Source organism: Sus scrofa, chromosome 9 (genome assembly GCF_000003025.6).
Source record: "Sus scrofa isolate TJ Tabasco breed Duroc chromosome 9, Sscrofa11.1, whole genome shotgun sequence".
NCBI lineage: Eukaryota > Metazoa > Chordata > Mammalia > Artiodactyla > Suidae > Sus > Sus scrofa.
The window spans coordinates 79,714,779-79,740,860 of NC_010451.4; the positions used below are offsets into that span (position 1 = coordinate 79,714,779).

Below are 26,082 nucleotides of genomic sequence, written 5' to 3' on the forward strand. Positions count from 1 at the left end.
ACGCCACAGCCACAGAAATGCAGGATATGAGCCACATCTGCAACTTACACCACAGCTCATGGCAATGCAGGACCCTTAACCCACTGAGTGAGGCAAGGGATTGAACCTGCAACCTCATGGTTCCTAATCAGATTCGTTTCTGCTGCATCACGACGGGAACTCCAAGGAAGAATGGACTTGAATCTGCTTATGAATAAAATAAACCACTGGTGAGAAAGTCAGTGTATTTCAGTTCAGTCATGGCATTTGAGTTTCAGTTCAATCACTGTGACAGGTCAAGATGCATAAATCTTTAGTTGGGCCAATCATTATCAGATGACAAGCATTGCAGTTATCACGTACATAACCACCATATACAAGCATAATATTAATATTAATTGCAAGTTTATCCCACCAATGAACTGGAGCTACCACGATTCTTTTCACTTCCCTCGTTGTTTCATGTTTCTCGTCTGCTGTATTTGTTTTAATGTTTTAGCTGTTTGTCTCTGATCATGTTGATCTCATCTGTTTTTTCTAATAGTGCTTTAATGCTCAGATTTAAATTATCACATTGGCTTATTATGCTCTCCAGGATAAGGACTGTGTCTTCTTCCAGGCAGAACTCCACAATGCCATAGGGAAGGGTTGAGTACACTCCAGAAGCAAAACTGATATTGACAAGCAGTGGCCGTAAGCTTCACATAAAGTGAAAGTCATACCCATAGAGGTAAAAACTGGAAAGTTTTGCCAGAATTGACTACTTAATTTAGTCAGAGAGGTAGTTATGGAAGATAAGAAAGGAAGTAGACTTTAAATAAACAGTGTTTTTCTATAGGCCATATATACTTAAAGTGGGACTTGACTTGATATATATGATTGACTCTAAATGGAATATTTTCACCACTTGAAAAAGAGGTAAGTGGAAATGTAGTGGTCACTTTATTTGTATGTTTTTGAAAAGTGGATGCCAGTGTGTAAAAGCTAGTACTTCAGGTGTTCAGGTCCAACCAGCCAATGTCTACTGGGTCTACAATCAATTATGAGGAGCTGCCTCTTAAGGAGAGAGCAGAGAGAAAGTAAAAGGCTCCTTGGATAAGGCACAGTCTGATACATTATCCAAGGGGAATACAAATTTTCTTTTCCTTTTTATTTTTTCTAAGATATGAGTATGTCTTCTTGAATTCAAAATTGAATTCTAAATAATAAAACAGAAAATAAGTATTCTATTTTACTCATCCTATAGATAAAAGGGTACAGTTTATTCTCCACAGCACCAATTAGCTGTGTATGCTCAGACTTTTTGTACCATTTTGATGAAGTGAAAGTTTAACCAGATTATTCAGCTCAAATTGAGAGAAACTATTCCAGCAGGCAGTCTTCTCTACTAATATGTTGGCTGATCTAATAAAAATTCATAGTTGTCCTCAATGAATTTCTAATCCTAGTTCATCATAGGTCTTACTTGCTTTTTCAATTGGACTACCCAAAAAAGAAGCTGGAAATGAGGAGAATTCTCACTAGGATAAATCCAAGCACAGAAGAGGGCATCTGAGAGCCAATACCAGATTCTCAGCTGTCCTAGAAAAGGAGAAACAATATATGTCTTTAGGGAGTAATATACCACATTGATTAAACACAGCCTCTGGAAGAGGCAAACTGCATTCAGTTACATGTTCACCAGTATGGTTTTATGTAAAAGGAGAATATTATATCTCACAAGATAATGCAAGTATTAACTGAGACACAAGTTCTGACATGTAGAAGACACTCAGCAAATATCAATTCTAATTGTATTACCTTAATATAGAAAAATATATGAAAATTCTCATTAGGATCTCTTCTTTTATACAACAGAGATAGCAGTATATTTGTTGGTGTGGGCAAACTGCTACTGCTAATTTCTTTTCTTTATTCTTTTTTATCTTGATAATAAGAAACCTGATTAAAATACTGGATGTATTTTAAGCTAAAGTATCCAGCCTTGCTTTTTTTAAGTATGGCCAGTGAATTGTATGTGGAAGTGTCATGTGACCCTATTGGAAATTATCCTTAGAAGAAGTGGACATAACCTTCTTAATTCTTTTCCCTCATCCTCTTGCTTAGAATTTCAACATAATGGCTGGTGTTCCAGTCACTATTTCAGATCATGAGGATGAATTGTGCAGATCTGTGAACTGCAGTAGTCCATGACAACTTTGTGGAAATGCCATACAAGCCTAGATTGCTGAATTACAAATTAATTTGTATAATGGAAAAATAAACTTTGTTGTTACCTATTATGTGATAGAGAAAGGAACATATTTGTCTTTTCTAAGTCACTTTTACTTTGTTCTTTTTAGTGTTCCACTATATGCAAATATAATCCTAAAGATTTCCCTATATATTCATAAATTGCATTTTCCTGGGAGTGATGGGCATGTACTGGAAGCTAATAGACACCTAATAATAAACTTTAGGGGAAAAAAAATCTGTAAAATTAGTGAATTTTGATATTTTAAAAAAATTAATTAAATCTATTTTAAGTATAAGGGAGTTTTTTATGAAGATAGAATTTTATTTATTTTGAAATAATAATACATGTTCATTATAGATTAAAAAAAACTGTGCAAAACAAAAAAGAATCAGCCATAAGCCAGTGCTTTTTTTTTTTTTTTTTGGCCTTTTAGGGCCACACCAATGGCATATGGAGGTTCCCAGGTTAAGGGTCTAATTGGAACTGTTGCTGCTGGCCTACGCCACAGCCATAGCGATGCCAGATCCCAGCCGTGCCTGCAACCTACACCACAGCTCACGGAAACGCCAGATCCTTAACCCACTGAGCAAGGCCAGGAATCGAACCTGCAACCTCATGGTTACTAGTCGGATTTGTTTCCGCTGTACCACGATGGGAACTCCTAAGCCAGTGTATTTTTATGTGTATGTATTGATTTTCTGTGTTTTCTCTTCTTTAGAGAGGAAGATGTGTGTCTGACCAATATTAGAAGTTGAGGACTGTTTTGTCAGAGACAGACAAAAAGATACTTATTCAATTTTTTTTCAAGCCCAGAAGGAGGACAAGGACCTGTATTAAGTTTACTCCCTTTGCTGCCAAATTAGATACTGAATAGTATTTAGAGAATAGGAAAAGAGTGTTAAGAAAATGTATGCTTCATATAAATTTTGACTTATATTTCTAAAAGTGAATTCTCTTTGCTAGCTGTGATAGCCTGATAATAGCTAGAAGATTTACCCCATCTTGAAATGGCCTTTTAAAGTGCTCTGTCATCAAGGCTATAGCTTACTTAAAATGCTTTCAATAACAAGTGAAAGTCAAAAGTCCAATGTGGAAGAGCAGCACCAGTTGAGGAAATCAAATGTCCATCTACCAATTGCCCTAAATTCTACCTTTACCTTAACTTCAAGTATTATACTGGTTCCTCTCCACTGTTTACCAGAATAACTTTCACTTCACACATAGAAAATCACAGAGTCCATATTATATTTGATAGCAATTTTCCAAAATTTCTGACATATACTTTAAAATATTCCCAAGTAATCAGTGGTAATAAAGATATTTCCTACACTTATACCATTTTGATGTCAGTCACACACCTTTGAAACCTTGTAGGAAAGGTTTTGCCTCGCTCTTCATCTCATCAACTCTTACTCATAATTCAAGTCTAGTTTAAATGTAAAATCCTCAGGAAAGATTTTCCCAATCTAAAAAGTGAGTTATTTTCCACCATTTCACACTTCCATTGTACCTCATAGTTTTCCTTGTCATAACTCATCATACATTTAATAAAATCACTGTTTACTAATTTATCTAATGTATATATTCCCAGTAGAATGTACTTCGCTTTAGCGCATGGGTCAAGTAAACTCTGTTAACTACTGTATCCTGAGTATAGTAATTTACTGAGCAGAGTATTTGGCATTTTAGGAAGTCCACTATAAATATTTACTCAATGACTAATTGAATTAGTACATGTCAATAAACTTGAAATAGTAAGTACATTTAAAATGGACTAAGCCATCTTCTATTAAACAACAAAATGCAACCGAGTAAATTTTAAGGATCTAATTGGCTTAATTGAATGATTCATGAATCAGGCAGCATTCCATCTAGCAAGGAGAAAGGATCTCTGAAGAGCTGTACAAAGTAGAAGACTTTTATAGGCAAAAGGGAAAAGGTGTAAGGAAAGAGCACATTACCTCCTTTCTCATCTTCCTTCGGTTTATTACTTACAGGTCCAGAAAATTACATGGCACACCTATGGCCACATAGCAAAGTCATGAGGCAGGAGGTTGGGGAAGGGGGGCAAGTGAGGAAGGCCTGAGGATCCAGTTTTATTGAGGTTGAGAGTGAGGACCTAGCATTTAATGGACTCACATTAAATGGACTTTATTGGTGAATTTAAAACACAAGATCAGGTATTTAATCCACAAGAAGAGAAAAAACAAGCCTCCTAAAATGATCAGTTATCAAAATCATCCAAGATCTTTTAAGTAAAGGGTGGGGGCAAGGAACCACCTGGCTCTTTTCTAGGTATGTCTGGCAATGCTGTTGTTATTGGAGATAGTCGTCTCTGAAGTGAATACCTTGGAAATCAAAACTTAGATCAGGCACTTATACAACAAAAAGAAAAGCTAACTGTCAGGGCTTATTCTTATATAAGTGGACTTATATAAGGTACATTAGGTAATTAAAGGGCAAAATCAGCCTTTGGATATGTGAATCTCCGAAGGATGGGTAAATTGTAATTCTTAATAGCCAATATTATTAAAAGAAATCTGTACTTACCATTTGACATGTTTCATTATGCTTAAACATTGCATTAACTCTCTGAAAGTTGTGGTTCTGTCCATATATTATATATGAGGAAAAATCTCAGAAACATTAGCAATTAGCCCCAAGTCAGACAACTCTTGATGGTTGGCACCAGGAATTAAATTAGGGTATATATGGAGGATATTTCATCTTCACCCAAACCACAGCAAAAACCCATGTGAGATCATATTCCTACTAAATATATGTTAGACAATCTTGAGACTAGATGAAGGTTAGAGAAATCATATTCTCTAAGTGACTAAAGGCAAAGACTCTGGAAAAAAATTATCCAGGTTCAAACAGCAGCTCCACAACCCCCTGATTCTGCCACCTGGGATAAGTACCTTAATCCCTCAGTCCCTCAGGTAATCCATCTCCAAAAATGGATAATGGAAGGTACCCAATTCAAAGGATTTCTCAGGATTTGCTCCTTTTCAATATAAAGTTAACTGACCACCTTTGTGGTATATGTTCCTGATTTAGGAGTTCAATTTACCCAGACATTAATGAACTGTAAATGTATAACTGTCTATCTGAAATATGTTAGAATAAATTAAAAACACCATAAACTTGGCAAATGTTTCCGACCTACTAAATTTCCTTGTTACATTTAAACTTGCCATCAGTGTCTTTAGAATTGTCTAGGTATATTAGTGTGTTGTCTAAAAACAGTGATATTTTTTAATTCTTTCCAAATTTGGATTCCTTCTATTTCTTTTTCTTCTCTGATTGCCATGGTCAGGACTTCCAGAACAGTGTTGAATAACAGTAGTGAAAGTGGATATCCTTGTCTTGTTACTGATCTTAGCAGAAATGCTTTCAGTTTTTCACCATTGAAAAGATGTTAGCTGTGGGTTTGTCATAGTTTGTGGTATATTATACTGAGATAAGTTCTCTCTATGCCCACTTTCTGGAGAATTTTTATCAGAAACAGGTGATAAATTTTGTCAAAATCTTTTTCTGCATCTATTGAGATGATCATATAGTTTTCAGTTTGTTAATGTTGGTATATCACACTGATTTGCATATCCTGAAGAATCCTTGTATCCCTGGGATAAATCTCATTTGATCATGGTGTATGATCCTTTTCATATATAGTTGGGTTTGGTTTGCTAATATTTTGTTGAGGACTTTTGCATCCATGTTGATCAGTGATACTGGACTGTAATCTTTTTTTTGTGCTATCTTTCTGATTTGGTGTTAGGGTGAAGGTGGCCTAATAGAATGAGCTGGGGAGTGTTCCTCCTGCAGTTTTTAGGAAGAATTCAGAAGAAGAGGTGTTAACCATTTCTGAATGTTGATAGAATTTGCCTGTGAAACCACTGCGTCATGGACTTTTGTTTTTTGGAAACTTTTAAATCACTTTTTCAATTTCAGTACTTGTGATTGGTCTCTTCATATTTTCTATTTCTTCCTGGTTTGGTCTTTGTAGGTTATACCTTTGTAAGACTCTGTTCATTTCTTCTAGGTTGTCAATTTTATTGGCATATCATTGTTTATAGTAGTTATTTATGATCCCTTGTATTTCTGTGGTGTCAGTTGTAACTTCTCATTTTTCATTTCTAAGTTTATTCTTTTGAACCCTCTCCCTTTTTTTCTTGATGATTTTTTTTTTTCTTGATGACTAAAGGTTTATCAACTGTGTTGATCTTTTCAAAGAACCAAATTGTGGTTTCACTACCAGAAAAGTGTTAGTGTTCATCAATGAATTTGGTAAAGTTGCAGGATACAAAATTAATACACAGAAATCTCTGGCATTTCTATATATTAAAAATAAAAGATCATAAAGAGAAATTAGGGAAACCATCCTATTTACCACTGTACCACAAAGAATAAAGAATAAAATGCTGGAGTTTCTGTCGTGGCTCAATGGTTAACAAATCTGACTAGGAACCATGAGGTTGTGGGTTCGATCCCTGGCCTTGCTCAGTGGGTTAATGATTCAGCGTTGCTGTGAGCTGTGGTGTAGGTTGCAGACGTGGCTTGGATCCTGTGTTGCTGTGGCTGTGGCGTAGCTCAGTGGCTACAGCTCCCATTAGACCCCTAGCCTGGGAACCTCCATATGCCACAGGAGCGGCCCTAACAAAGGCCAAAAAAAAAAAAAAAAAAAAAAAAGATGCGTAGGAATAATCCTATCTAAAGAGATGAACGATCTGTACTCTGAAAAGTATAAGATGCTAATGATAGAAATCAAATATGACACACACATGGAAAGATAATACCATGTTCCTGAATTGAAAAAAATCAGTATTGTTAAAACGACTTTATTACCCAAGGCAATCTACAGATGTAAAGCAATCCCTATCAACATACTAGTGACATTCTTCACAGAACTAGAACAAAATATTTTAAAATTTGTATGGAAACACAAAAGACCACAAATAACTAAAGCAATATTGAAAAAGACAATCAGAACTGGCAGAATCAGGACCTCTTACTTCAGACTATACGACAAAGCTACAGTCATCAAAACAGTGTGCTACTGGCATGAAAACAGAAATATAGATCAATGGAACAAAATAGAAAGCCTAGAAAGAAACTGAAGCATGTATGTAACCTAATCTGTGACAAAATAGGCAAGAACATACAGTGAAGGAAAGAAAGTCTCTTCAGTAAGTGGTGTTGGGAAAACTGGACAGCTACATGTAAAAGAATGAAATTAGAACAGCCTTTTAACACCATACACAAAAATAAATTCAAAATGGGTTAAAGACCAAAATGTAAGGACAGATACTCTAAAACTCCTAGAGTAAACATAGGCAGAATATTCTTTTACATAAATGACAGCAATATCTTCTTTGATTCACCTCCTAGAATAATGACAATAAAAAAAATAAACCAGTAGGACCTGATTAAACTCAAAAGCTTTTGCACAGTGAAGGAAAAAAAAGGATAACCCACAATATTGGAGAGAACATTTGTAAACAATGCAACCAACAAGGGCCTAATCTCTGAAATATGCAAATAACACACAAACTCAACAGCAACAAAAAAACAAACAACCCAATCAAAAAATGATCAGAAGACCTAAAGAGACATTTATCCAAAGACATACAGATAGCCAGTTGGCACATGAAAAGATGCCCAACATCACTAATTATTACAGAAATACAAATCAAAACTACAATGAGGTACCATCTCACACCAGTCTAAATGGACATAATTAACAAGTCAACAAATAAATGCTGGAGAGGGTGTGGAGAAAAGGAACCTCCTTTCACTTTTGGCAGTAAAGTAAAAACAGTACAAACACTCTGGAAAACAATATGGTGGTTCCTCAGAAAACTGAATATAGAATTACCATAGGATCCAACAATTCCACTCTTGGACATATATCTGGAAAAAACTACAATTCAAAAATATATATGCACCCGTATGTTCATAGCTGCACAATTCACAATAGCCAAGAGACAGAAACAACCTAAATGTATATCAAAAGATGAATGTATTAAGGGTTATGGCACATATATATAATGGAATACTATTCAGCCATAAAAAAGAACAAAATAATGCCATTTGCAACAACATGGATACAACTGGAGATTCTCATACTAAGTGAAGCAAGTTAGAAAGGCTAATACCATATTATATCACTTATATGTGGAATCTAAGTTATGGCACCAATGAACTATCAACAAAACAGAAACAGGCTCACAAACAGAGAATAGATTTGTGGTTGCCAAAGGGGAGGAAGGAGGGAGTTGGATGAATGGGGAGTTTGGGGTTGATAGATGCAAACTATTACATTTAGAATGGATAAGCAATGAGATCCCACTGTATATAGCACAGGGAACTATATCCAATTTCTTGGGATAGAACATGATGGAAGATGGTATAAGAAAAAGAATGTATGAATGAATCACTATGCTGTACAGTAAAAACTGGCACAATGTTGTAAATCATCTGTACTTTAATTTAAAAAATATAAATTTACCATCAGTAATCAACATGTCTAAAGTTCTCTATGCCATCAAGATTAAGATACTATCAACTCTCATTCCAAGGATTATTTTACGTTAATGCTACTCAGATTGCAATGTGCCCAAACATATAGAATAATTAGTATAAAAACTGTAAACTACAATCAATGAAAAGTCTAGATAAAATTTATAGAGTCTAATATCAAATGTAGTGAATTTTAAAAGATTTGACTCTGATTATACAGGAAATAGAAAAATCACCCAAAATGCATTTTCCTCAGGAAAAAAAAAATCATTTTTAATGGCTGAACCAAAATATTGAATAATAATAGTTCAGAGATGATTTGGTTCTCTTTTACAAAGTTTCTTCTCAAAGACTGTACTTTAGAACTCTGACACAGAATTTCAGCTCCCATCATAACTTTATTTTAGCAATGCAAAAAACAGGCATAAAATATGTATAGATTCATTTACCCAAGGCTACACCAGATTCAACTAATTTTTACTCAAATATTCTTTCTACTATGTCTAGAAGAACTAGATTTTTTTTTTTTTTTTTTTTTTTTTGTCTTTTTGCCTTTTCTAGGGCCGCTCTCACGGCATATGGAGATTCCCAGGCTAGGGCTCCAATCAGAGTTGTAGCCACCGGCCTACACCAGAGCCACAGCAACATGGGATCCGAGCCTCATCTGCAACCTACACCACAGCTCAAGGCAACGCCAGATCGTTAACCCATTGAGCAAGGCCAGGGATCGAACCCGCAACCTCATGGTTCCTAGTCGGATTTGTTAACCACTGCGCCACAATGGGAACTCCAGATTTTTTTTTTGTTGTTGTTTAATTTTGTGGCTATACCTGCAGTATATGTAAGTTCTTGAGCCAGGGGTAGAATTGGAGCTGCAGCTGGGGCCCATGCCACAGACACAGCAACAGTGGATCTGAGCTGCATCCGTGACCTATAAGACACAGCTTGCAGCAAATGCAAGATTCTTACGCTACTGAGTGAGGCCAGGGATCTAACCCATAAGCTTAAAGAAATAACACTGGGACCTTAACCCACTGAGTTACAGTGGGAACTCCTATCATTGATTGTTTTTAATACCCCTTGCATTATGTGATATATATTATATTTAAGTATATGAAAGAACCAGTAATTTTATTTTTTTAAGATTTTTATTTTTCTATTATATTAAAATACATTTCTAATTATAATAGAAATTTTCTATATTTCTAATGTATATAGAAAATTTTTATTTACTATATATATAGTATTGTGTGTGTGTGTATACACATTCTTTTTCTCACATTATCCTCCATCATGTTCCATCACAAATGACTACATATAGTTCTCTGTACTATACAGCGGACATTATCCACTCCAAGTGCAATAGTTTGCATGTACTAATCCCAAGCTCCCAGTTCATCCCACTCCCTCCTCATCCCTCTTGGCAACCACAAGTCTGACTCCAAGTCCATGACTTTGTTTCTTTTTGGTAGATAGGTTTGTTAGTGCCACATATTTGATTCCAGATATGTGATATCATATGGTCTTTCTCTTTCTGACTTACTTCACTTAGTGTAAGATTCTCTAGTTCCCTCCATTTTGCTGCAGATAGCATTATTTTGTTCTTTTTATGGCTGAGTAGTATTCCATTGTGTATATATACATCTTCTTAATCCATTCATCTATTGATAGACATTTAGGTTATTTCCAAGTCTTGGCTACTGTGAATAGTGCTGCTACGAACATTGGGGTACATGTATCTTTTTCAAGGAATGTTTTGTCCAGATATATGCCCAGCAGAGGGATTTCTGGGTCATATGGTAGTTCTATATTAGGTTTCGGAGGTGCCTCCATATTGTTTTCCATAGTTGCTGTACCAATTTACATACCAACCAACAGTGAAGGAGGGTACCTTTTTCTCCATACCCTCTTCAGCATTAGTTATTTGTTGACTTGTTAATGATGGCCATTATGACTGGTGTGAAGTAGTACTTCATTGTAGTTTCAATTTACTTTTCTCTAATAATTAGTGACGTTGAGCATTTTTTCATGTGCTTTGGCCCTTTGTATGCTTTCTTTGGTGAAATGCCAGTTTTCATTGGGTTGTTTGCTCTTTTGCTTTGGAGTTGTTTGAGTTGTTTGTATATTTTGGAGATTACGCCCTTGTTGGTTACATTGTTTGAAATTATATTCTAATAGTCCATATATTGTCTTTTTTAATTGCTTTTAAGTTTCTTTGTTTTTAATTAGTCAAAGAATTTTATTATGGTTATACTTGGACAACAAACATAACAACCAAATTTTATAGTATTTCCTACTCAAATGCCTAGCGCATGCCCCCACCCCCCAACCTGTCTCACTTGTTTTTCAATATCCATGAGTCAGCATCTGTTCTGCAAAGAAGTTCACTGTGTCATTTTTTTCAGATTCCACATGCAAGTGATAGCATATGTTGTTTGTGTCTTGCTGTCTGACTAATTTCACTTAGCATGATAATTTCTAAGTCCATCCATGTTATTGCAAATGCCATTCTTTCCTTTTAATGGCTGAGTAATATTCTGTTGTGTATATGTACCACTTCTTCTTTATCCACTCCTCTGTCCATCGACATTTAGGTTGTCACTATTGTACATAGTGCTGCAATGAACAATGGAGTGCATGTGTCTTTTCCAGTCATGGTTTTCTCTGGAGAGAGGCCCAGGAGTGGGATTGCTGGATCACGTGGTAATTCTATTTTTAGTTTTCTGAGGAATTTCCATAGTGTTTTCCACAGTGGTTACACCAATTTACATGCTCACCAACAGTGTAATAGGGTTCCTTTTCTCCACACCTTTTCCAGCATTGACTGTTGGTAAACTTTTTGATGATGGCTATTCTGGCTTTTGTAAGGTGGTACCTCATATTGGTTTTGATTTGCATTTCTCTAATAATGAGTGATATTGAATATCTTTTCATATGGTTTTTGGCCATCTGTATGTCTTTGGAGAATTGTCTGTTTAGATCTTCTGCCCATTTTTTGATGGGGTTTTTCATTTTTTTTGCATTGAGCTGCATAATGTGTTTATAAATTTGGAGATTATTCCCTTGTCAATTGCTTCATTTGCAAATATTTTCTCCCATTCTGTGGGTTGTCCTTTTGTTTAGGGTTTCCTTTGCTGTGCAGAAACTTTTAAGTTTAATTAAGTCCCATTTGTTTATTTTTGTTTTTATTGTCATTACTCTAAGAGGTGGATATTGCTGTCATTTATGTCTGGTACCAGTTCACAGATCCCTAGAAATGGTGGGGCACACCCACCTCTGATGTCTGAGATGACTGCTGTGGTTTGCCCCTGTTGCCTATAGACCATGTAAGATTCACAGCACTGCATTTAGTGCCCAGCTGCCTTTAGCCCACACAAGAGGTGTCAGGCCACCTGTAGCTCACACAAGAGGCACCCCCTCACCCATAACCTATGCAAGTGGCACCTCACCAACTGCAGCCTGCACCAGAGGTGCCCCACCCTATGAGAGTACACATGTGTACAGGGGAAGATATCCCTATGGCAGTCCATCCCTCCTTCTTTTGCCCTCCCCAACCATAGTCCCTTGCTTCTCCTGTGGGCCCAAACCCCCTCTTGGTTTCGCTCCGCTGTGGCACTCAGCTCCCCAGCCCACGGCGTACTGTTCGCTAGTCCCTCAGGCTGTCTCCACACAGAAAACCCCAGTACTTTCCCCAGAACTGACTTCTGGAGCCTGAGTCTTAGCGCCAAACCCCTGCCCAAGCATTTCAGGCTGTGGTGTCAGGGGGCAGTGGTACAGATGGTCTGTGCAGCTCTCACTCTGCTTTGCCCTCTGTTCAGCTGCTGTGCTTTTCTCCAAGACTCTTAGATCCCTCCATCTTGTCTGATCTCCCAGTTGGTTAGGTGGCTTCCCAGGTGCATTCCTTTCCTCTTTAACAACTCCCTGTCAGTAGTGCTAGTCCCATCCTGGTTCCTTTTCTCTCTCTTTTATTCCCTTTCATTTTACCCTTTACATGGAGGGTATCTTGCCCTTTTTGGAGTTTTAAGTTCTTCTGACAGCATTCAGTAGATGTTCTATGAGAACTGTTGTACATGCACATTTTTTTTTTTTTATGTGTTTTTAGGAGAAGGTGAGTGCCATGTCTTACTCCTCTGCCATCTTGATCCTTCTCCCAGAACCAGTAATTTTATGAATCTTATTTTTTCATTTTCTTCAAGTGACATCATTGAAATAGAGTAGCTCAGCTTGAAGATGGATGGGATCCTTTGGGATTCCATCTATGCAGAAGAAAGTTTGAAAACTATTGGTTTATATGCTATTTAAAATAAATCCTAAACTGGGTTCCCTAGAAAGTGGTTCCTAAGGCAAGTATTTAAACAGCTGATGCTTTATTTAGGAAATGAAAACCCAGGGCAGCTAGAATGAAGATTAAAGGAAATGAGGGGCGAAGAATGTAAAGTGATGTAAAGTAATGCATTACTACATTTGCTACTGGTTCACACATAGCCATGAAGAAACACAGTGAATCCCTCATCATATATGTTCACTTAACACAAGGAACTCTCAAAAGACTATTGAAAGAAATTATGACTTTGAGCAGTTCATGGAACAAAAAAGAAGAATGTATCTCTCTGATTCCCTATTTTTTCCCTTAGTGGTCCAAGTTCACCCCAAGTGTATTTAACTTCCTTATCCTTCTGGATGGTATCATCAAGTTTCTGTCTGCCTCTTAGCCATGACAAATACCCTTCCCTGTGGTGTGGTGTTTTATTTTAGCCTAGGAATGAAAAAGGGAGCCATATAGTCTGTGTTCACAGCTGGTTGGCTCAGCTAAGTAGTAGTGGCTAAAGAGGAAGGCCTAACTCTACCATTGATTGGCTCCTATGGTTGAAGTTCAGCCTGCCCAGGAGTTAGAGAGGGCTGAGGCAGTCTGAGATGGCATCAAAAGATTTATGAATGATGTAGAATCTTATGTATTAAAAAAATTGTTCTTAACACATTGTAATGCCTGGAATTCCTGAGCAGAAAAAATTTTGCAGTTCAATTTGTTATGAGTACATCTTCATTCATCATATCTTTCCAATTTCAAATCATTCTCTCCTCCTATACTGCCCTTCTTTGTTAATCATATCACTGTAATTACACCACTGTCTTATCAAAAATGTGACAGAAAATGAATGTCATCCCCTCATCCAATTTGTTACTAATCCTAACAATTCTGACACATATAAATCTCTCAAATTTGTCCCTGCCAATATCCTCAGTAACTTCCATAGATGGCTCACCTTCTCTTACTTTGATTTTATGAGTCAAAGTCCACCCCCAAAAAATATGCTGAAGTCCTAATTCCCAGTATCTGTGAATGTACTGGGGGACCTTATCTGGATATAGGTTATTTACAGACATAATCAATTGAAGGCTAAGTCATAATGGATTAAGGTGTGCCCTAATCCAAAATGACTAGTGTCATAAGAAGAGGAGAGTAGATACAGCTGCACAGGTAGAATGCCATAAAGAGGGAAACAGAGTTTGGAATAATGCAATTGTAAGCCAAGGAACACCCAGGATTGATAGCCATCTCCAGCAACCAGTAAGAAACTAAGAATCCTTCACTTAGGATTTCAGGGAGAGCATAGTCGCTGACCCCTTGATTCTAGACTTCCTGCCTCCAGAACTTTAAAAGAAATAATTCCTGTTGTTGTAAACCATGTTTATGATACTTTGAAGCTCTGGACCTTCAGTCTTTCAGTGCTCACAGTCATTCATCACTCTCTAGTATCCACTATCTCTCAAAGGCTCTTTGTGATCTGGTTCCTTGTTTGCTTCTGATGGAATCTAAAATATGACATAAGTGAACCTGTCTACGAAACAGAAACATTCAGACATGACAAGCAGACTTGTGGTTGCCAAGGGGGAGTCAGTTGAGGGAGGGATGGAGTGGGAGGCTGGGTTAGTAAATATAAGCTATTGTATATGGAATAAATGATAACTCCTACTGTATAGCACAGGGAACTACATTCATTATCCTATGATAAAGCATAATCAAAAATACTATTTTAAGAAATGTGTGTGTTTGTGTGTGTGTGTATGTGTGTGTGTATATATATACATATGTTCCTCTCAGTGGGTTAAGGGCTTAAGGACCCAGTATTTTTACTGCATCTCCAAACAGGCTTCAAAAACTTTTGGCAGTATACCATTGTAGAAGAAAACCACAGCTAGTGGGCTCAGTAAGATTTCATCTGAAACTCTTTGGAGTTGGGGTTAGTACTAGGTCAGTACCCTTGCAAAAGTTTATGCATAACAGAGAGTGTGATTAATATGTAGTACAAATTAATATTGGCTTACCAGAATATGAGATTCAAAGATGGTAAAAGAGAATGCTTGAATATGGAGGTGAGAAAGAAAAACAACCAAGTTAGAAGACCTAGACTCCACAATAAGAGGTAATCATCTTAAGCACAGGAATCTCTATCTTGGAAATAGTCTATGGCATCCAGTCTGTATAGCAAAGCATGGAGCAGCATGTACACATGATGAAAGAAGTCAAACATTACACAATTCCAGTTATAAATAAGAACTAGAGACATAATGTTCACATGATTAATATAATTAACACTGTTGTGTGCTATATATTAAAATTGTTAAGAGAGTAAATCCCAAGTCCCCATCATAAGAAAAAAAATTTTTCTTTTTTTTTTAATTTTGTATGTATATGAGATGATGGATGCTCACTAAACTTACTGTGGTCATCATTTTACTATGAATGTAATCAAATCATTATACTGTACACCTTACACTTATACAGTGCTGATTGTTGATTATATCTCAATAAAACTGGAAGAAAAATCCAATTTAATATGATGGTAAACATAAGGGGAAATGAATGGCTACATTGAAAAAAATTAATAGATTTCTTAACTACAGAATTAAAAGAAAATTATCTTTTTTTAGAGATATCAATAGCTAGGGGATCTTACATGTCTGAAGCAAAATGGTCCTGGCCTGACATCCTGCATGGATGTGGATGGCAGGTGGTAAGCAAGACATGACAGCAGTCTTCCCGGGGGAGCCAAAAGAAATTTCTCTTTATTACTCTCAAGATTGATACTACCTAATCCTTGTCCAAATGTCCACATTGTCTTGTGGCAAACAATTTTTTCAACATGTTTTTATTTAAATGTCAAAAGCATAACATTGGAGACAGCTCATACAAAACAAACTATGTGCCCCTCTCTTTCCTACTCCAAGTTCCACTTCCTAGAAGCAGTCCCTGTAAACAATGCATATTATTAGGACTTTCTGGTAGTTGTCTCCATCTTTCTTACATTCTTTTAAATAGTAATTGTTTAATTATAAAAATATTACACATCAATAGAACCTTTAGAAAACAAATTAATATTTGCATACTATTCGACCAAATGAACATGCTAAATTGATTTAATTATTCATATTTTCTCTCCTCCATGTCTATTACATAGTTGCTTATTCTTTTCATTTCATTATTCTTTTCTAATATCTTGAGATAAATTATCAAATCACTCTTTCCTTTCGATGATTCAGTTTTCCTTGGTGCCAAAACTGACTCTATTATAAATTTAAAAACTTGGGAGTTCCTGTTCTGGCTCAACAGTTTATGAACCCGACTAGTATCCATGAGGATGTGGGTTCAATTCTTGGTCTTGCTCAGTGATTTAAGGATCCAGCATTGCCATGAGCTGTGGTGTAGGTTGCAGACATGGCTCAGATCTGGCATGGCTGTGGCTATGGTGTAGGCTGGCAGCAGCTCTGATTTGACCCCCCTGGGAACTTCTGTATACCACAGGTGCAGCCCTAAAAAAGAAAAAAAAAACTTGAACTGTATTTTAATTTACTTTGCAGTTTTATATGAGTTTGCTAGTCTTCTCTTTTTGAAATGATTTCTTTGAGAGTTATTTGCGTCCTTTAGTTTCAAGACTCTTATTTTCTTACTTATCTGGTTTTTTTCCTAAAAGTTAATTTTTCTTAAGGCCTATTAAGAACATTAAGTAATTTTATAAATTTTATTATGCATCTTCTAAAATAGTAATTTTAAAAGCAGAATTTTCCCTTTGCTTTTTTTTTCCTAAAAATATTTCCATAGGACCTGTGCTGATTTTTTTCTCTTAAGTGAAGACATCTATCCACATTCCATGTTGCCTTTGGATAATCCATTCCTTTCCTATTTCCATTTCCTCTCTCTTGGATAGCTGTCAGATGACCTTATTATGTTATAGTTCCCAAGTTAGTTACTGTGTATACTTTGTATACTTCTCAGCCCCTTGCACAGGGTCATCAGGGATTTATCTAGCTTGATTCCACTGGACTGAATCTGGATTATCTCCTCCCATTGCTTGGTTTTATGACACTCTGAGACAACCAATGACCCAACACATTATCCCTATATTGTAGCATCTCTAAAATCATCTATGTACCTATCTATCTAACCTATTTATTTACATACACAGCAGCCTGGAGCCTTCTCAGCCCCAAGAAGAGCAATGGGACAGAAGAGGCACCCAGTTGGCTTGGCTCCAGTGCTCCTGAGCCCCAACCCCTACTCCTCCCCAGCCTCTAAAACTCTTTTTTTCTTTACTGTCTACCAAACTGAGTCTCATATATGGCCTAGAGCTCACAGTATAAAAATGTTCGTTGTTATTCAATCCTACTTCTTACTCTATCGGTTAACTGTAATTTTACTCCTTGAATGAATATGGACAGTAGATAGGAGGGAGAAAGCATTTCTCAGACCATAGCCTAATACAGTGTGTCCATAGGAGTCATTCAGATTTACTGAATTTATTGATATAAGTAGCTATAGTGATTTGATGTAAATTAGATCTAGAGTATTGTTATTTGCATGGTATACTTTTTGAGCAGCACCAAGTATAGGACACTGTCCTTTATATGTTGGACTCAGTTTTAAAGTTATAATCAGTCATGTAATAGTATTTGCTAGATCACATATTTATTTTATATCGTAAGCCAGAGGCTGAATCTATTTTGAAGCCATAGCTTCATTTTTCCCCTCTTCATTGACCTAAAGACATCCAATAGCATGTGTTTCATTACTGAGTTCCTGTTTTCCTATCCACTGATGAAGGATTTATGTGATGACAAAACTACACAAAGTTATCACCACACTGCCCAGTGAGCTGTGGTGCTGGCCACTGACTATGAGACAACTAATTGCTATATGCATGTGAGGAAATACAGAGCTCTAATTTCGGAGATTGATGGGAAAGAAAAAAATAAATTATAACATGGTTTGTATTGAAAACCTATGATTAGAAGGTAAACAATTATATTTTAGTGTCATAAGACTTTGAAGGGAGTTCCTGTCGTGGCGCAGTGGTTAACAAATCCGAATAGGAACCATGAGGTTGCGGGTTCGGTCCCTGCCCTTGCTCAGTGGGTTAACGATCTGGCGTTGCTGTGAGCTGTGGTGTAGGTTGCAGACACGGCTCAGATCCCGCGTTGCTGTGGCCCTGGCGTAGGCCAGTGGCTACAGTTCCAATTTGACCCCTAGCCTGGGAACCTCCATATGCCGCGGGAGGGGCCCAAAGAAAATAGCAAAAAGACAAAAAAAAAAAAAATAAGACTTTGAAGATAAAATATAAGATCCATCCATTATGCAGTGTATTTAAGTTATTTAAATTAATATTTTTAAAGTAAAAGCTGAAACATTAGACAAGTAGATTATTGTTTTTTTCATAAATATGTACAATATCAACAAATTTGTGATACTGGTAATCATTATTTAATAGAACTGGTCCTCTCAGTATTTTTACTTTCCTATTCCTGTAAGCCATTCAAATACTTGTTAAAATTCTGTGTAATTATTGGTGAATCTCCTTTATTGTATCTTGTTTTTAAATCTATTATTAAAGTAAAATCATAAAAACATTTTATTGTGATATAGTATTTAAATTTACCAAAAAAGAAGTATAAACTTAATTAAATGTTTAAAATAATGTCCAAGTTCTTTCACACTGGTAAAACGCTGCTCTGAAGAATCTGTCCCTAGATATTCTACCATGAGTATACTTAATATTACAAAAATTTAATCGATGCTTCTACTGTCATCATTGACTAAAGTGACCAAATTTAGAAAGATCAAATTCTGAATACAAATTCTACAAATATTTAGTAGTCTAAATATTTAGATAATATTTTATAACAGTTGTATTTTATTTATAACCAATTTATTTGAGCTAGTTTAGAAACAGCTATTACTCGATCTCAGTAACCCCTTTCCAATTAATACCATAAATTTTCCAATTTTTAAATATACTAGTGAGTTTTATGAACTCAAAAAGCCTTTACCAGGCCCCCATTATTTTCCAGACAGCATGCAAAATAGAAAATTACTTCATGACCATGTTACTTTTGGTCATTAGCAAGTTTTTAATTTCCCAATATCAAAATATAGGATTTTTTTTTTTTTAGAAAAAGTCACTTTTGAATAGGAAATAAGAGTTTACTTTCCTTTGCTTCATTTATATTTGATCCCTAATAAATAAGATGATATTAGAGAATGGTACATTGTAGATGTTAAGATTCTTGGCGGTAAGCAACAGTCATTGTCTCTGGAAAACCTTAAAAAGGGGTAAATAATGGAAACGGCACAGGATAGGATGCTCACAGGCTTGAAGTGGAGTCTAAAAAGCTGGATTTAGAGAATTTAGAAATTCAGCACTAAAGTCTCAATAATGGAAACTGAGTGGGACTCTGGGGTGATGCAGTTAGAATGAATTAATTCCACCTGTTTTTTCCATCTTCACAGCATGCACCCATTTTAAGATCCAAAGTTCAGAGGTGGGATCAAGGTGGTGGAGGAGTAAGACATGGCACTCACCCTCTCCCACAAACACATTAAAAAAAAAATCTACATGTAGAACATTTCACATAGGACATCTACTGAATGCTGGAATAGGACTTTATACCTCCAAAAAGGGCAAGAAATACTCCACATAACTAGGTAGAACAAAAGAAAAAAAGAGAGAGAAAAGAGAAAAAAAAGGAATCAAGATAGGATCAGTACTCCTGAGAGGGAGTTGTGGAGGAAAGGGATTTACACCCTGGGAGGCCACCTAATTGACTGGGAGATCAGCCAGGGTGAAGGGGGAGCCTCAAAACCTCTGAGAAAAGGGCAGCAGATGGTCAGAAGAGGGAAAAGCTGAGAGAGAGCTATACAGACCATCAGTGTGTGATACTGACACATTCAGGCCGGGACTGGTCACTGAGAGTCAGGCTTTGGAGATTAGTCCCAGGAAGAAGACTAGGGTTGGATGTTTGGAGATAGCTTAAAGTGGCTAGAGAGCTGTATGCCATCAGCCAGGAAGTTGTGTGCCACAGCTGAGGGTACATGTGTCTTTTTGGGTTACAGTTTTGTCCAGAAATATGCCCAAGAGTGGGATTGCTGGGATTACATATGATAATCTCCATAGTAGTTGTAGGAGGAGGCCTAGGCCTTCCAGAGAAGAAGGGTACCATTGTTGGGGAGGGTGAGAGGCAGAGGGGTGATACCACCATAAGAACTTCTTTCTGTGTGCACATGGGGTACTTGATTGTCAGAGCCTCCCTTACATGGACTATAGGGGCAGGTACAAACCACCACAGGCATCTCAGACTCTTGAGGTGGGCACAGCCTACCATGACTAAAGGTTCCACGATCAGGCACCACCTGCAGCTCGAGTCACCTCAGGGGTCCTCATTTCCATCACTGAGGGCCCTGAAACTGATCACCAACTGTTGCCATTGCCCCCTCTGGAGTGCAAATGCTCTGCTCTTGCCACTGACATAGGCTCTGGGCATTATGCCTACCTCCCTGAGAATCACTGCCCATGCACAGGGCCCTGCAACCAGGACCAGTCTGTGTGCCCACCTTCCATTGTGTCCTCAGCACTGTCAAGTGTCTGGCAACCAGGCACCAGCTATAGGCATTGCTTATTTCCTCCACCTTCCTGGAAGCACATGTAGGCTGTAAACCTGCACACCACCTAGCAAGGGGATAACAGCCTGCACACAGTGAGGAAAGAGACAGTAAGCATACAAACCAAAAGCAGCCCTCACAAGCTACCAGGGAGCTTCTACATATAAACTAGCCCTCCAAGACTATAGTAGATAATTGTCTTCCCCAGACTCACAGAATAAGAAAAATATAAACAATATGAAGAAGCACAGGAACCATTCCCAGTTAAAGAATGGGAGAATTCCCCTGAAGCAGCAAACAATGAAACAGACCTCTGCAGACTAACAGACACTGAGTTAAAAAATGAGGTAATTAAAATACTAAATGAATTAAGAATGGATGTTAACAATAACACAGATAACTAGGGAGTTCTCATTGTGGCTGAGTGGGTTAAAAAATAACATGGTATCTGTGAGGAGGTAGGTTCAATCTATGGCCTAACTCAGTGGGTTAAGGATCCAGCATTGCTGTAAGGCACAGTGTAGGCTGCAGATGTGGCTTGGATCTGGTGTGTGCATAGGCCTGCAGCTTCAGCTCTGATTTGACCCCTGGCCTGAGAACTTCCATATGCTGCAGATATGACTGTACAAGGGGAAAAAAAAGTAACTAACTAGAAACTACGGGTGGGGGGAGGTCCTGTTGCAGTGCAGTGGAAATCAATAAATCAATCTGACTAGGAACCATGAGGTTGTGGGTTTGATCCCTCACCTTACTCAGTGGGTTAAGGATCCAGCATTGCCATGAGCTGTGGTGAGGGTCACAGACGTGGCTCAGATCTGGCATTGCTGTGGCTCTGGCATAGGCCAGCAACTGCAGCTCACATTAGACCCCTAGCCTGGGAACCTCCATATGCTATGGGTATGGCCCTAAAAAGACAAAAGGAAAAAAAAAAAAGAAAAAAGAAACTACAGAGGAGTCAAGAAAAATTAGAAAATTCATTTGCAGAGATGCAAGCTGACTTAAAGGTATTGAAGAGCAGAATGAATAATGTAGAGGAACAAATAAGTGACTTGGAAGATAGAATAATGGAAATCACCCAATCAGGACAGCAGACAGAAAGCCAAATGAAAAAAACATAAAATCAATTAAAAAAAGAGCTCTATGGGATAATATAAAGTGGGCATAATAGGGATTCCAGGTGGAGACAAAAAAGAAAAGGGGAATGAAAATATATTTAAGGAAATTGTGGCTGAAAACTTTCCAAATCTAAAGAAGGAAACAAGTATAAAGCTACAGGAAGCACAGAGGGCCCCAAAATTTGAACCCAAACAGACCTAAACCAAGACATATTATAATAAAAATGGCTAAAGTTAGAGATATGGAGAAGATGCTAAAGGCAGCAAGAGAAAAACGAGAGTTAATTATAAGGGAACCCCCATAAGGCTATCAGCTGATTTCTGTACAAAATTGCTACAGGTCAGAAGAGAATGGCAAGATATACTCAAAATTCCAAAGGGAAATATTTGCAGCACAGAATACTAAACAGCAAGATTATCATTTAAAATGGAGAAATAAAGAATTTCTCAGACAAACAAAAAAAAAATACTAAATATATTCTACAAAAATATTGAAATGTTTCCTCTAAATAGGAAAGAAGTAAGAAGATAAAGAATAGAAGAAATTATAATTGGAAAGTAATCACTTAAGCCAATATACAGATCAAAAAGAAAAATAATAAAGCCAAGGAATAGCAAAAGGATAAATATGAAGATGTATAAAAATGACATCAAAATCATAAAGTGTGGGAAAGAAGAGTAAGAAAATCTCACGTTTGAGCCTATATGACTATCAGGCTAAAGCAAGCAGATATAGGAGGGGGTTAACATATGTGAAAAAGAGGGCAACCACAAATAAACACCAAACAATACATTAGCAAAGCAAAAAAATAAGAGGACACAAGCATAAAATAAAAGGAAATCATCCAATTAAAAAAAAAAAAAGAGAAGAAAAGAAAAAAGAGAGGAACAAAGGAGAAACAGAATCAACTGGAAAACAATGTTTAAAATGGCAATAAATATGTACCCATCAATAATCACCTTAAATGTCAGTGGGCTGAATGCTGCAATCAAGAGACAGATAGTGGCAGAATGGATAGAAAAACAAGAGCTTACAATATGCTGCCTATAATATGCTTTCCCTTACAGCAAAGAACACATATAAATTGAAAGTGAGGGAATGGAAAAAGATATTTCATGTGAGTGGGAAGGACAGGAAAACAGGAGTTGCAATACTCATATCATACAAAATATACTTTAAAACAGAGCCCATATAGAAAGATAAAGGACACCACTTAGAGATAACAGGATCAATTCAAGAAGAGGATATTGCATTTTTCATTATATATGCCCCTAACATAGGAGCACTCAAATACATAAAACAAATGCTGAGAGACATAAAAGGATAAACTGATGCGAATACAATAATAGTAGTAGACCTTAACACCCCCCTTACATCAATGGACAGATCTTCTAGGAGAAAATCAATAAGGCAACACAGATCCTAAATGACATAATAGAACAGTTAGACTTAATTGATATTTTCATAACATTACTTCCAGAAAAACCAGAATATACATGCTTTTCAAGTGCACAAGGAACATTCCCTAGGACTGACTACATACTACGGCACAAAACTAACCTCAACAAATTTAACATTATAGGTAGAAATTATTTCAAGCATCTTCTCTGACTACAATGACATGAAACTAGAAATCGACCACAGGAAAAGAAATGAGGAAAAACTGACTACATGCCGAATAAACAACATGCTACTAAACCAATGGGTCAATGAGGAAATCAAAAACGAAATTTAAAAATACCTTGAGACAAATAACAATGAAAACAGCCATACAAAATCTATGGGATGTCACACAAGCAGTTCTTAGCAGGAAGTTCATAGTGATACAGGCATTCCTCAAAAAACAAGAAAAATTTCAAATCTCAAAAAGTAAAATTCATACTGATCCTCCTTAAACTTCACCAAGAGATCAAAAAGAACAAGCACTCCCAAAGACATTCTATGGAGCCACCATCATCCTAATAACAAAACCAGAAAGAGACTACCAAAAAAAGAAAATTATAGGCCAATACTTTTGAGGAATATAGATGCAAAAATTCTCAACACAATTTTAGCCAACAAAATCCAACAACACATAAAAAAGATCATAGACCACAAACAAGTGGGATTCATCCCAAGTTCACAGGATGGTTCAAAATATGGAAATCAGTGTCTTACACCACAATAACAAAAGAAAAGTCAAAAACCACATGATCATCTCAATAGATGTAGAAAGAGCATTTGACAAAATCCAACATCTATTCATGATAAAAACTCTTACCAAAATGGGCATAGAGGGAATATTTATCAACATAATAGAACCCACAGCCAATAGAATACTCAACAGAGAAAAGCTGGGAGACTTTCCACTAAAATCTGGAACAAGACAAAGATGTCTACTCTCACCACTTTTATTCAACATAGTATTGGAAGACCTAGCCACAGAAATCAAACAGACAGAAGAAATAAAAGATATCCAAATTGTAAGAGAAGAGGTAAAAATGTCACTCTTTGCAGATAACATGATGCTGCATACAGAAAACCCTAAGGAATTCACATATAAACTACTTGAACTAATAAATTCAGTAAAGTAGCAGGATACAAGATTAACATTCAGATATTGGTTGCATTTCTGTATATTATCAATGAAATATTAGAAAAGGAATATAAAAATAATACCTTATAAAATCACACCCCCAAATTTAAAAACCTAGGAGTAAAAATTAAATACCTAGGAGTAAATAAGGAGGGGAAAGATGTATGTTGAGAACTATAAAACATTAATAAAGAATTTAAATAGGATTTAAAGAAATGGAAAGATATCATATGCTCCTGGATTAGAAAAATTAATGTTGTTAAAATGGCCATAATATACGAAGCAATCCACAGATTTCATGCAATCCCTATCAAATTATCCATGGCATCTTTCATAGAACTAAATAATACAAAAACTTATATGGAACCATAAAAAAACTCAGAATTGTCATAGAAATTCTGAGGGGGCAGAGGGAAACAAAGCAGGAAGCATAACTCTTCCAGACTTCAGACAGTATTACAAAGCTACAGTAATCAAGACAGTATGGTACTGGTACAAAAACAGACATATGGGTCAATGGAACAGAACAGAGAGACCAGAAATAAACCCAGATACCTATGGTCAATTAATCTTCAACAAAGAAGGCAGGAATATAAAATGGGAAAAGGATAGTCCCTTCAGCAGGTGGTGCTGGAAAAACTGAACAGCTGAATGATAATTGGTGAAACTAGAACATACTCTCACACCATGCACAAAAATAATCTCAAAATTGCTTAATGATTTAAACATAAGACTTGACACCATAAAACTCAAAGTAGAAGCTCCCATTCTGGCTTAGCAGTAATGAACTCGACTAGCACCCATGAGGATGCAGGTTCAATCTCTGGCCTCGCTTAGTGGGTTAAGGATCCAGTTTTGCCATGAGCTGCAGTACAGGTTGCAGACATGGCTTGGATCTGGTGTTGCTGTAGCTGTGGTGTAGGCTGGCAGCTGTGGCTCCAATTTGACCCCTAGCCTGGGTACTTTCATATGCCATGGGTGTAGTCCTAAATATGTGTGTGTGTGTGTATGTGTGTGTGCGTGTGTGTATATATATATATATATATATATATATATATATATATATATATATATATAAAATCTCCTAGAAGAGAATATAGGCAAAATAATCTGTGGAATAAACCTTACAAATGTTTTCTTGGGTCAGGCTCCTGAGACAATAGAAACAAAGTCAAAAATAAACAAATGGGACCTAATCAAACCTACAAGCTTTTGAACAATAAAGAAAACCTTTAAAAAGATGAAAAGGCAACCTATGGAATGGGAGAAAACAGTTGCAAAGGATGTAACCAACAAGGGCATAATCTACATAATATATAAAAAACTCAACAACAACAAAAAAACAATCCCATCAAAAATGGCCAGAAGACCTAAGTAGACATTTCTCAAAGAAGACACATGGATGGCCAGTAGGCACATGAAAAGATGCTCACCATAATTAATAGAGAAATGCAGATCAAAGCTGCAATGAGTTACTTCCTCACACCAGTCAGAATGGTCATCAGTAAGTCTACAAATAACACATGCTGTATTATGGTTACCAAAGGAAACATGTTGGGGGTCGGGGGGGGATGAGAGGGATGGTCTGGGGGTTTGAGATTATCATATGCACAATGAGATATGTGGAATGATTGGCCAACCTGCACAGAGAACTCTGCCCAGTATTCTGTGATAATCTATGTGGGAAAAGACTCTGAGACGGAATGGATATGTGTATATGTA

The 26,082-nt window shown here is 36.7% G+C and overlaps 1 long non-coding RNA gene across 1 annotated transcript; it reads right to left on the bottom strand.

Annotated features, from left to right (window-relative positions):
* LOC110262298 lies at positions 277-15,781 on the bottom strand. The gene is made up of 2 exons (XR_002347119.1): positions 15,697-15,781; positions 277-1,560 (listed from the first exon to the last, which is right to left on the bottom strand). It is a non-coding gene; the product is annotated as an uncharacterized LOC110262298 (long non-coding RNA).